Here is a 13,080-nt window from a genome sequence, read left to right as displayed (position 1 = left end):
CTATCTTTGAAGCACAAGATTTTTCTTGGACTAGAATGAAAGTTCAGTTTGTATTTCTCAAGCCCATCTTCACCTATTCAGCAAAGCTAGGTACCAGTTTGAGTATTAAAGAGAAAAACTACTAATTAGCCCATTTTATTTAAACTCTTGGTCTAAGATGACCTGTAAAAACTAAAAAAGTATTAGGCTGCTGCAAACGTAATTGCAGTTTCAGACCACGAATTTTAAATCATTATAACTAGACTCAAACACATCTTTATGAATCAAAATAGGAACCATTACAATCAACACACTTTTGCCAGTGAGAAATAAGTTTGTTTATTCCTGTAGCATACAAATCTGTGCTTCGGTAAAACAGAAATCTAGACCAATGGAACAAGATAGGAGGCAAGAATATACAATGGGGCAAAGACAGCCTCTTCAATAAGTGGTGCTGGGAAAACTGGACAGCTACATGTAAAAGAATGAAATTAGAACACTTCTTAACACCATACACAAAGATAAATTCAAAATGGATTAAAGATCTAAATGTAAGACCAGAAACTATAAAACTCTTAGAGGAAAACATAGGCAGAACACTCTCATATCATAAATCAAAGCAAGATCCTCTATGACCCACCTCCTAGAGTAATGGAAATAAAAACAAAAGTAAACAAGTGGGACCTGATTAAACTTAAAAGCTTTGCACAGCAAAGAAAACTATAAGAAAGGTGAAAAGACAACCCTCAGGATGGGAGAAAATAATAGCAAATGAAACAACTGACAAAGGATTAATTTCCAAAATATACAAGCAGCTCATACAACTCAATATCAGAAAAACAACCCAATCAAAAAGGGGGAAAAAGACATAAACAGACATTTCTCCAAAGACATACAGATGGCTAAGAAACACATGAAAAGATGCTCAATATCGCTCATTATTAGAGAAATGCAAATAAAAACTACAATGAAGTATCACCTCACAGCGGTCAGAATGGCCCTCGTCAAAAAGTCTACAAACGGGAGAGGGTGTGGATAAACACTTGCACTGTTGGTGGGAGTGTAAATTCATACAGTCACGATGGAAGACGGTACGGAGAGTCCTTAGAAAACTAGGAATAAAGCCACCATACAACCCAGCAATCCCATCCTAGGCATATACCCTGAGGAAACCAAAATTGAAAAAGACACATGTACCCCAATGTTCACTGCAGCACTATTTACAATAGCTAGGACATGGAAGCAACCTAGATGTCCACTGACAGATGAATGGATAAAGAAGTTGTGGTACATATACACAATGGAATATTACTCAGCCATAAAAAAGGAACACATTTGAGTCAGTTCTAATGAGGCAGATGAACCTAGAGCCTATTATACAGAGTGAAGAAAGTCAGAAAGAGAGAAATATCATATACTGGCACATATATATGTGACACATATATATGGTACCAAGAATTTATTTGCAGGGCATCAGTGGAGAAACAGACACAGAGAACAGACTTATGGACACGGGGAGAAGGCAGGAGAGGGTGAAATGAATGGAGAGAGTAACATGGAATCTTACATTACCATATGCAAAATAGATAGCCAAGGCAAATTTGCTGTATATCTCAGGGGTCTCAGGTAGGGTCTCTGCACCAACCTAGAGAGGTGGGATGGGGAGGGAGATGAGAGGGAGGTTCAAGAGGGAGGGGACATATGTATACTGATGGCTGATTCATGTTGAGGTTTGACAGAAAACAACAAACTTCTGTAAAGCAATTATCCTTCAATTAAAAAAGCCTCAGGATTTGATTAAATTCTTGGAAAGCATTTTCTGCCTCCTGCTGGTTGTGGAAGCATCTCCCCCACAAAAAGCTGTCAAGATGCTTGAAGAAGTGGTGGTCGGTTGGCAAGAGGTCAGGTGAATATGGCGGATGAAGCAAAACTTTTGCACCAACCTAATATCACTATTATCAGGATTTCTGATGGAACGTGATTGGTGTTTGCCAAAGAGCAAAACATGGATTTGCTTCAGGGAAGGGGGAAAAAGTTGTTTTTTTCTCTTGGGTCTAAAACACACACACATTCTCACACACAAAAAATCAAAGTAAGGAAAATTATAAATGCTTTTTATTAATGAACTTGCCACAAAGAGATTTTGGGTGAGTTAGTCAGAGGCAAAAGTGGTCTCAGGTGAAGATTTTCTAGTGGGTAAACATACATGGCTATTTGGTGGGATAGAGAGAGGGGTTTTTTGTCTATTTTTAGCCCATTACGTCTGCAGCCTCAGCCAGTGCCTGCACAACTGTGTTCAGTGGAAAGTCTCTTTGTGCCGAATCCAAAGCTTCAGAAGAAGCAATTAAATGTTCCTGAGCAGTAAAGATGGAAAAGTGGAAAAGCAACTTTCTTCTTACAGATCATTTGAATAAAACTTGGTATCAAAGATGACTGAAGAGAAACTTTCCTGATGATGCTGTGGGTGTGAACATTTTCATAGAGATTTTGCCTAAAAGCAGTTTGGCACACTAGCTGCCAAACCTGGCCCAGATGTTTCACATCAGTCTTCTGAGATGGTATCTTCACTGAGCTCAGCAGAAACTCTAGCTGAATTTCCTTAAATCCTATACCTCCAAGACCAAATGCAAGTTAGGCCTTGGGAATTTTGTACCACCTTGGCCAGTTCTGTGTGGCTGGTAACCTTAGCCACCAAAAAAATGCTTTTAAATCATTTGTATGTAACAATTAGATTAAAATTTCTCCTTTGAAGTCTGCTTCCAGTTGGCATTTTGGATATCACTTAAACTGAATCTCTGCTTTTGTGCTCATATGCTGGGCCATGTGGACATGGGGCCTATTAAGATTTTTTTTAAAAACCGACCATTACAGTATACTAACACATATATATGGACTTTAGAAAGATGGTAACAATAACCCTATATGCAAAACAGAAAAAGAGACTCAGATGTATAGAACAGACTTGTGGACTCTGGGAGAAGGCGAGGGTGGGATGTTTCAAGAGAACAGCATTGAAACATGTATATTATCTAGGGTGAAACAGATAACCAGCCCAGGTTGGGTACATGAGTCAAGTGCTCGGGCCTGGTGCACTGGGAAGACCCAGAGGGATCGGGTGGAGAGGGAGGTGGGAGGGGGGACTGGGATGGGGAATACATGTAAATCCATGGCTAATTCATTTCAATGTATAACAAAAACTACTGTAATGATGTAAAGTAATTAGCCTCCAACTAATAAAAAAAAAAAGGTGAAAAAAAAACCACAAATTTCATTTTAGTATTGTTAAAACAGTAATAATAAAAAATGAGACTATGAGTATGCAGTGCCAACTTAATCCAAATAGCAATTCTGATTTAGAACTGATAATGTGTAAGATCCTAATGCTAACTAGCTATTATAAACTATATGTTCCATGTCAGGACAAGCTCTCAGCTACAGAAGTCTAAAAATCCTAAAACTCCACCTCCTAAGGTACCAGCAAAGAGGAAAGGGAGTTTTAATCTGAGAGCAGAGTAGCAACTGAGTTGCTGGTTACCAGGGGAGGAATTTGAGTCGTCACAGCAGGAAGGTTAGAGAAGGACAGCGCGTTACGCAGGGTTCTATGGCTTCAGAAAACACTAACTAGTCTAAACTATATTTTTCAAACTTTTTTCCCCCAGTCCTAAAATTCACCCAGGAGAAAGAGGCTGCTTTAACTGCAAAGAAGAGAAACTTGATCAGCCTGGAGGGCTGCTCCTAGTCGGAGATGTCAAATGGCATCGTGCTGATGACCTCCCCATTCTCGTCGAGCACGCTGGTGTAGACCCAGCGGCGGTTGGAGCGGCACGTGGGCCCGCACTTGGTGGAGTTACACTTGGGGCACGGGTAGAAGCAACCCAGGCAGTCTTCATCGAGGCAATCACACAGGTCAGCCTGATTGACGAGGAGCCTGCCTTTTCTGTCATACTTCCTGACTGCGCGCTTTGGAGAAAAAAACTCTTTCACCTTTGCTATTTGCTCTTTCTTCTTTTGCTGCCTTATTTCAGGATTAAAGTTGGCGATCTTGGGCCCGGGGTTTTGAAATGCCAACCGTTTTAACAGCCGGTCCACCCGTTTCATTCTCTTCTCCTCCATCTCCCTGGCTCTCTCAGGAGAACTTTGACGTGCAGGTCTCTCTCGCACGGAACTGCTTTTTTTTGCTCGTTTCCTCATTTCTGCTCACCTGGGGACACAAACAAAGTCAGCAACCATTTGTGGGTGCTCATTCAACCATGAGGACGCTGGAGCTGGTAAACGTCTTTTCAGAATGGGCCTCTAAAGATTTTACTTCAAACCTGGGTTAAGTGAATACCAGCAAGTTTATCAACACCAACAAATCTTTGGACAAAGGTGCTTTTATCAGATAGTTTTTCCTCCTTTATTTAACCATCTCTTTTTTCTATCACATGTTTAAATAACCATTCATGTTTGTAGAGACTAGTACTTCTCAAACATTAATGTGCATATGAATCATGAAACTTCTTGTTAAAAACTAGATTATGATTCAGTTAGGACTGGGGTGGGGCCAGAGTCTACCTTTCTAATGTATGCCCAGGTTATACTGATCCTGCTCATTCCAAACCTACTTGGAGTCTCAAGGGCCTACAGCTAAACCAATAGTGATCAGGGGCAACAACTGCTTTGCTTTAATAGAGACCCAGTGATTCTTCTTAGGTGAGTGGCTGTAGCATAGAAAAACAAGTTTTTCATGTAAAGAATCTGCTTCTCTCCCACCACCCCCACACTAGGCAATTCTTGACTTTTCCTCCAGCTAAATTGGTTTGAACAAAGAAAATATTGTTTGGACCACTTCAGATCAATAAACATATTCCTTGTTTCTAATGACTGTAGTAAGTAATGGAAATTGGATGGCCATTTTTAGCAATTGCCTTTTCTCTTGAAAACGTCAGCATATTAGCTGTGGTTTATTTATTTCCTTTAAAGTGACCTCCCATTCTTCTCAGGAAATACTCTACAAGCTACTTTAAGGTAATTAATCATATTGAATTAGTGATTGGTCTTTAAAAGGCTTTCTAAAGTCAGTACATTCTCAAGGACTTTCAGTGTCATTTCACCTCTCTCCATGTCTCACTGTCTCCCTGGGTATGTCTCTTCCCTCACCACTCCCCCCGTCCCTCTGTTTCTCTCCTAATTGGCCCATGTCCTACAGACTCCACAAAGCTTCCCAAACTACTAATAATTTAATGTAGAGAGGCAGAGGATGCCCATTTCTTTAAGGATGTTCTGCCTGGCTTCAAGAAGCAAACTGGCTAAAAGTAAGAGAGACAGAGGATGGGGCATCATCTGTGAGAGGATCACCATACTAGAGAAAAATTCCCTTTGCATCTCACTGGAGAGTTTCAGGCAATTCCAGAGGACTGGACACACTCTGTTTGATACATACTACTAATTTCACACAACAGGTTCCCTTTTAGGTCTTCCTTGTCACTTGAACAATGTAGTGTCTACAGAGAGGGAAAAGCAAATGATTCCCCTAAATCTCTCTCTTCAATTGGATTTATTTGCCAGGATCTTGTTGAGTAAATACCCAGGACAGAAATAATAGTTTCATAATTTCTACCTAAGTTACTCCAATGTCTTGGCAGGCCTAGAACACTTAGTTTTTTCATTGCTCTTATTCTTTGAGTTGTAATTTCATGGTTGACTACCTACCTTACTTTTTGGGGGTTAAAAAAAAAGGGTAGCAGCTACCTTTGTGCTACATTACCCTAGGCAGAGCAGCCTCAGGCATCACACTGCCAGGGATCAGACACGAGCACTGTCTTCACCACTAACTATGTGCCTTTAACTTAAGTTGACTTCAGTTGCTTCACCTCAGTTTCCTCATCTGGAAATGGGGATAATAATAGTACCTTCTCTATGGGTATGCCCTATATTAGGTGCAGTGAGAACTTCAAAGATGATATAAGACCAGGTTTCTGCCCGCAAAGGTTTGGCAATCTCTACTGGAGAGTGCCTGCAGCTCACTGCAAGGACCAGGAACGGTGCTCCAGTTCAGATTCAGAGAACCCTATGGGGGGTGGGGGTGGGGTGGGGTTGATAATAATCAAGTCTCAATAGAGCATCCCTAGTTAGAACTAAGACTTATATCTTTTTTCTGCGCCACCTCCCCCCCCCCCGAGTTTAGTGAGGTGCTCGGTCACTCACTTGAGTCCAACTCTTTGCAACCCCATGAACTACAGCCCTTCAGGCTCCTCTGTCCATTTTCCAGGCAAGAATGTTGGAGTGGGTTGCCATTCCCTTCTCCAGAACTAAGCTTTACATCTTCAAGAATTCCGGTTCATTCCCATAATGGAAAAAAAAAATGTGTGTGTGTGCATGTGCAAATTTGCAACCATAATCCAGTCTAAAGCCACTATTTTTTTTCTCATTCATTCAACAAATATTGATCAAGAGTATATCATATACGCTAGGAACTGTGCCCTATTTATTCCAGTCACAGTTGCACACACAAGTCCAGAATCAGGTTACAATGAGACCTTTTACTGCAGGAGCACTGTAATAGCCCAATTTGCTGGATACTGCAAGCAAAATCACCAGGCAACTGAACAGATGTGGCCATTTTATGTTCAGCTATAGCACACTCAACCTTTGACATGAGATATGTTTGTGAACCAGAAATGTTAGCTTAAACCCCAGGGCCTCTTAAACCCGTGACCTCTCTCAAACATGTTGGGAGGATATATTGAGGCAAACAGTTTAGGGAAATTCACAATAGAGATAAATGCTCGGTGAATGCATTTGAACCCTTGACATTCCAAACCTGTTGGTCAGGAAAGATCTTGGTATTTTCACAGGGAGCTAATTTTTCTGTGGAAATCGCTTTGAAGGTAACATTATTTTTCTCTTGTCACTCAACAGTTTATTTACCTGTCATAAAATAAAGTGAAAAAACCCTTAGCCCAACCACATAAAAGTCTTAAATGCATGAGCTTTATCATTATCTTTCTTACCATAGTTCTGTTAGTCCTTAAATGTCATGGTGCTGAAAATATCCTTTTTGTGTTTCTTTTTCTGGATTGTTCTCCCTCTGAGCAATGGTACCAGAATCTTTTAGAATGACATGTATTTGCTAATTGGATTAAAGGCGAGTTAATGGAAGACTTTTTCTCAACTATCTGGGTGATATTCTTAATATGGAAAACATGTTTCAACATCTTTTTGCATCTTTGTGTTCATGATTACAGTAAGGGTTCAGAATATTCCAAATGGTTCAAATTCACTTTCCACATTGTTGGAAGCAGGAAGCCATTAAGATGAAACCCTTTAAACTTACATGTAATAACAGGAGGTGAAAGAAGGTAGAAAAGGGAGGGAGGAGTCCATAAGACTCGTTCTTGGCTGATGTTTTTGATACTTCTCTCAGCTCTCAAAACTGCCTTTTTGCTTAATTCATTTATTGAAGCAGTTGATGCTTTTTATTATCCCACACACACAGATTAAAAATATTAAAGTATACTTACTAAGTGGAAGATGAAAGATAATCCTTGTTTAGGTGGTTACACTACTTTCACTGAAGACAGTCCTTTTACCTAAAAACCACAGAAAGGCAGTTTATCGTCTATTCATTAGGGGGAAAATGTGTTAAATTTGTGCTACACACAAATAAAATCTCCTGTCCTTCACAATAATTGTGTCTCTTAACTTTCATCTTTCATCTAAAAATGTTTATACGAGTTTTGTAGGCCACTGGTATTTGAAAAAAAAAGGGGAGGAAAATGGTTATTACTGAAATAGTCTTAATGAAAAATAGTTTCAAATGTTCAAATTATGTTAAATAAAAAGAGAGGAGGAGGCAAAAGAAATCTTATTTCAGGAGTACCCTGGCTGAAAGTTTCAACCAATTTAGTCTTTTTAAAAAACCCTCACTAATAGTAATAATGAAAGAGATCCTTTTCGTTTAACAGCAAGAATGATTAATTTGGCATTATAAAAACTTCACATTTTCCATACTGATACTTGGAATCAAAGATGTACGGGACCTCCCTTTATATCTGATGTTATATGAAAGCCTTGATGTATAGAGAAGTGGAAATTCCTGGGTCCTGCACCCAGAAATTCCAGTTCATTAAGTGTGCAGGGTTGCCTGTGACTCTGCATTTTTTTTTCTATTTCTTTATTTTTTTATTTGACAAGCAGCAATATCATGTTTGTCATTTTAATGTAGATACAATTATTAGGTTATCTGTCATATTACAATATTTAGGGTTTTTTTTTTTTTAATCTTATGTCCTTTAAGATACATTAAAAAAAAAACACATCAACTGCAAACGTGAAGGGGAGAAAAAGCATGGTACCCAGCCAGATTTCCACATTTCAGCAATACTTCACTCATCCTTTTTTTTAATAAAGTTTTAAGAAATGTCATAATGACATGAGCTTGAAATATCTCTAGGCATTTTCTCTGACGCTCATGACGTGGCACTGGTGATGTTGTAAACAGCAGAGAAACAGGGGCTGCCAAATGACCAAATTATGGAGGCACAGGCCTGCTTTCTCCCACAGGAACACACCGGATGCTGATGGCAATGACCTTCTCATACCCACGCCGGAGGAGCGCCACGTCACGCTACGTAGCTGTACTCATCTGCGGACGCCTGGCTGCGTTCGATGTACTGTTTGTCTATCAGGACTTCAATACACTTCTTAATCATGCTGATACTAGGGTTAAATCGAGCTCTTGACTGGCTAATCACCTCTTGAATAAGGGCGTTATGCCGCAGTACTTTTCTCGCTTTCATGATACGAACTATAGCAGCCTGGAGGTACATTTTCCGGTCTTCGTCTACAGCACTTCTCGTCTGCTCCATTTCCTGTGGTGTGTCTTTCTGCATTGATGTAGTAATTTTAAATTTTGTTCTTTTACTGCTAAAGTTCATATTTAATGAAAATGAAGATTCTGCATCGATGTCTTCCTTTTCTGAATCATGGTTAATCATTTTCACATCGAGTAATGATTTGATTGTTTTCGTCAATTCCTTTTCATTCATCTGAGTGCTGTCTTGAAGCTCTTTATAGCTGACGGTTTCACTGTTGTTGAAGGCAAGGAGAACTGCCATTTGGTATGTTGTAACCATAGCTACGTATGGTTTGCCCAAATAGTTCATTTTAACTTCACCTGTACAAAGATAATGTAACCATGTAAGTTTCCTTCCACTGAAATGTTGGCTGTAAAATAATTCAAACATCTGTACACTTTTTTCCAATTCCTGGGGAATTGCAAATGTAGATGAAGGAGCCTGAGTAAGAGGCCATGCACCAGCCTGTAGAACATATATTTGAAAACTAATCCCCAAATCTATTACTGTGTCCTGATTTTTTATAAAATTGTTGAACTTATTGTTGAGATCTGCACTGACACTCATATCTGTATACATCCGATGTAGCTTGCTGGTAAATTCATAACCACAGGCTTGCTTTAATTTATTGATCATGGCTTCTTCAGAATCCATAGACATAGATAACCCATGAATTAAACGCTTCGCCAACATTCTTGCGTAGAACTTTTGAAAAACATCTTTGTCGTCAATATATTTGAAGACAGTGATAAAGCTCGTGAGCTTGTCCTCTACTTCATTCTCTGTCATCCCCTTTGCTGATTTCTTCAGCAAGTTGTCACAGTACTTAGCGAGCAATTCAGGTGCTTTGCAAACAGACTTGGGTTCTCTGTAATTTACAACTGATGTAAGGGCCTTATCCAACGCACTCATAAAGTGCTGATCACCATTCAAAACAGTGTTGATAAGTTGAACAAATTTACCATGTACTTCTAAAACTGACTCCACAAATAGTGTTGGCATATTTTCCTGAGTAAGATTACTGGTTGCTCTAAGGCCCTCATCGTGGATATGATTTTGCAGCTCCTGAATCATATGAGGTAAACCAGTGGACACAGCACGGAGTAAGACATACATATTTGCCATGTCATTTTTTTTTTTCTTGCCGGATGATATTATGACATTCTGCATGTAAGAACTGTAAGTGGTCTGCTACCATTCGTTGTTGACATTCGTGAATCACTTTAGTATATGAACTTGGATGTAAGTATTTTCGACACCGAATTTCTTCATCTTTTAATCTACCTAGAACCTTCTCCATGTACTGTGAGCAGTTTGATTCTTGTAGTAAATTTGAAGCTTCTTGTTTGTAATACTCTCCTGTTTCAGTCAGAAAGGGAGACTCAAAGATTTCCTGATAAAATTTAAAGGGAATTTTTTCTTATACTGTTCAACATGAACAAAGGAGTTAATAACCCCATGGATTACTTTCTGGTTTGGGTCTTCTCCACCACGATCATTTTTGATTTCTCGGAGCAACATTCGGATAAGGATGGTCTGAAGTGGTTCAACCATCAATTTCCTCCACATGTCCAATGCTAGCTCTCCTATTTCCATAAGTGGTTCATTCATATCTACACCACCATAACCATACTGAAGATCAGCTTCTGTCAGTTTATTCTTTTTAATAAACTGTGTGTTGAGATACCTGTACAAGCAGTCCATGTAGTCTGCACCCTTGCTATATTCCTCCCAATACCTATGATACATAACAAGCACTTGCTCTTCAGACTCCAGAACTCTCTTGTGCAAATGCTGAACATGATTTTCCAAAAAAATCTTAGTTTCTGTATAAAGTCTTTCTCCAAGGGGTTCAGGATAGGCCACACATAAAGCATAGATATCTCTAGTTAAATTGTTAAGGTTTTCATATTCACTGGAGACATTACTGCTGGTGTTGGAGGGTCTCTTGCAGAGGCGTGGGTCGGCAGTAGCGCTCTGTGGGGACGCGGACTCTATGTGACTCTGCATTTTTAACAGACAGCCTGAGTTGATTCTAATGTTGGTGGTCCGGGGACCACACCTGGAGAAGGGTGGTTGTGTAACTCTTCTGAGACTGTAACAGCCCAGCTCTGCCTGCCCTCCTCTGCTCGCACAGCTGTTGCTAAATACCCCTCAACAAATATCTTTAGGGAGATGGCTTTCATACAGTTTGATATCTTGAGATATACTCTGAGTGATCCTCAGTTATGACAGTTAAACACCTTTGATTAATTCACTATACTCCTCCTGAAATTAGTGAACCTACGAGGGTGTATCTGGTAACTGTCTACAACCGCACCACATATTTGGCCAGAAGCCTCTGCTTAAATAGAGGTGGGGCTGCCTCTTCACCTAGAGTTGAAACAGAAATGAAGTATTAGAATTCAAAGGAAGGATTCTTAGCCTACCACCATTATATACTGGGGGCTTCCCTGGTGGCTCAGAGGTTAAAGCGTCTGCCTGCAATGCGGGAGACCTGGGTTCGATCCCTGGGTCGGGAAGATCCCCTGGAGAAGGAAATGGCAACCCACTCCAGTACTCTTGCCTGGAGAATCCCATGGACGGAGGAGCCTGGTAGGCTACAGTCCACGGGGTTGCAAAGAGTCGGACACAACTGAGCGACTTCACTTTATTATATACTGGAGAAGAGATGATGTCATTTGGAGCAAATCATAAGAGACAGTGCCCATACATTAAAAAGTTGTTGAAAGGGTAAAGAGAAGCGGTTGAATTTAGACAAAGATCTGGTTATTTTGACATCTGGTATATAGTATAGTCTGTTTGGCTGAATTTCACCAGCTCTTGCTTCTGTTTATCTTCCTAAGTAAAATTAGATGTGTTCTTGCGACCAGAATTTAAGAATGCTTCTGGTGAATTCTAGACTGCCTCTGAGTAGTGTGTCCCTCATCACAAATACCTGGACTGGGGGAGGATCCAGAAAGCTGCCACGCCCACAGAACTGCTTTTCTCTGCCTGCAATGAGTGCTGGACCAGTTCTACAAAGGAGGCCAGACAAGCGCTTACACATGAGGCACAAGGCAGAGTTCCTAAGGGATCCAACTATTTATTTCTTCCCTCCTTGCCCACCCTTCTTTTCTCCTCTGTTGACACCCTGCAGAAGGGAAGTGTGGAGGAATGTGTTATTTGTTCATAATTTCTCCTTCTATTCCCTGTATTGTGCCATAGTTTCACTAGGTAGATTATACTTCTCCATCCCATTGACCTTGAAATCCGCCATATGACTTGCTCGGGCTAAGGGAAAATGGGCACAAGTGATCATCAATGAGTTCTGTGCTGAGATATTAAAGGGCATTGAAAAGTTCTGCCAAGTTCTTCTTGTATTTCTGTCATCTGCCATGAGAAGTGCATACCCCAGGAAGTTGCCGACTGCAAAATGAGACACATATGGACAGACCTCAATATGATTCACAGCCTTAAGCAGAGCAGCCATAAGTGACCCACACACACGTGAGTAAGAACATCGATGGTATCTTAGTAAACCACTAAGATTTAGGGGTGGGGTGTGTGCTATGCAGCAGCATCATAGCCTTAGCCAAATAACGCACGAGGGTAAGTGCCATTTACTTGGGACTCACTCCCTGCCAAGCACCACTAACATTAGCTCCTTGAATCTACAAACTTTCCTTCTGAGATCTGCTAATGCTTCCATCTTTCATGAAATATTTGCTCAGAGGAGGCAAGGACTCACAGCTAACAAGTGGCTAAGGCAGAAACTCAAATTCACGTTTGCCCACGTTCAAATATTGCGTTGGCCAAAAAGTTCATTTGGGTTTCTGGTAACATTTCATGGAAAAAGCAGAATGAACTTTTTGGCCAACCCAATACAATGATTGTTCCATGGCTTTTTCCTGTTTTTCCTGCACTTGAAACCACAGGTGATAGCAACAACCACCACATAAAACACAATTTCACTCTTTTATGAAGGGCACTTTCCTGGGTCTTCTTTCAGTCCAATTACTAATTGGGATACTTAAGTCCTGTTTAGTTCTGCTCTAGATTGAATCATTGCCCATGAGATTTGAAATGGTAAGTCTTCAGTTTGGAAAGTATTATGCTTTAGAAACCACCGGAAGGCTTAAAATAGAATGGAATATTCTGAGATTATAGATAGGAGAGAAAACTGTACCAGATAAAAACCAGTTGAGCCAGTGTTTTGAGCTTTTCTTCACTAAACCAGACAGACTCCATAGAAACTACTCAGGATCCTCCCTGTGACCCCACT

The 13,080-nt window shown here is 40.2% G+C and overlaps 2 pseudogenes; both read right to left on the bottom strand.

The window, feature by feature from the left end:
* Positions 1-2,074: 2,074 nt before the first annotated feature.
* Positions 2,075-8,033, bottom strand: LOC110122738 (ARL14 effector protein-like pseudogene; annotated as a pseudogene).
* An 84-nt stretch (positions 8,034-8,117) lies between these two features.
* Positions 8,118-10,695, bottom strand: LOC110122737 (cullin-2 pseudogene; annotated as a pseudogene).
* Positions 10,696-13,080: the final 2,385 nt, after the last annotated feature.

The sequence above is a fragment of the Odocoileus virginianus genome, unplaced genomic scaffold, assembly GCF_023699985.2.
Source record: "Odocoileus virginianus isolate 20LAN1187 ecotype Illinois unplaced genomic scaffold, Ovbor_1.2 Unplaced_Contig_46, whole genome shotgun sequence".
NCBI classification, from domain to species: Eukaryota; Metazoa; Chordata; class Mammalia; order Artiodactyla; family Cervidae; genus Odocoileus; species Odocoileus virginianus.
Note: the sequence above shows the minus strand (reverse complement) of the source record. Positions and strands in the feature narration are given on the sequence as shown.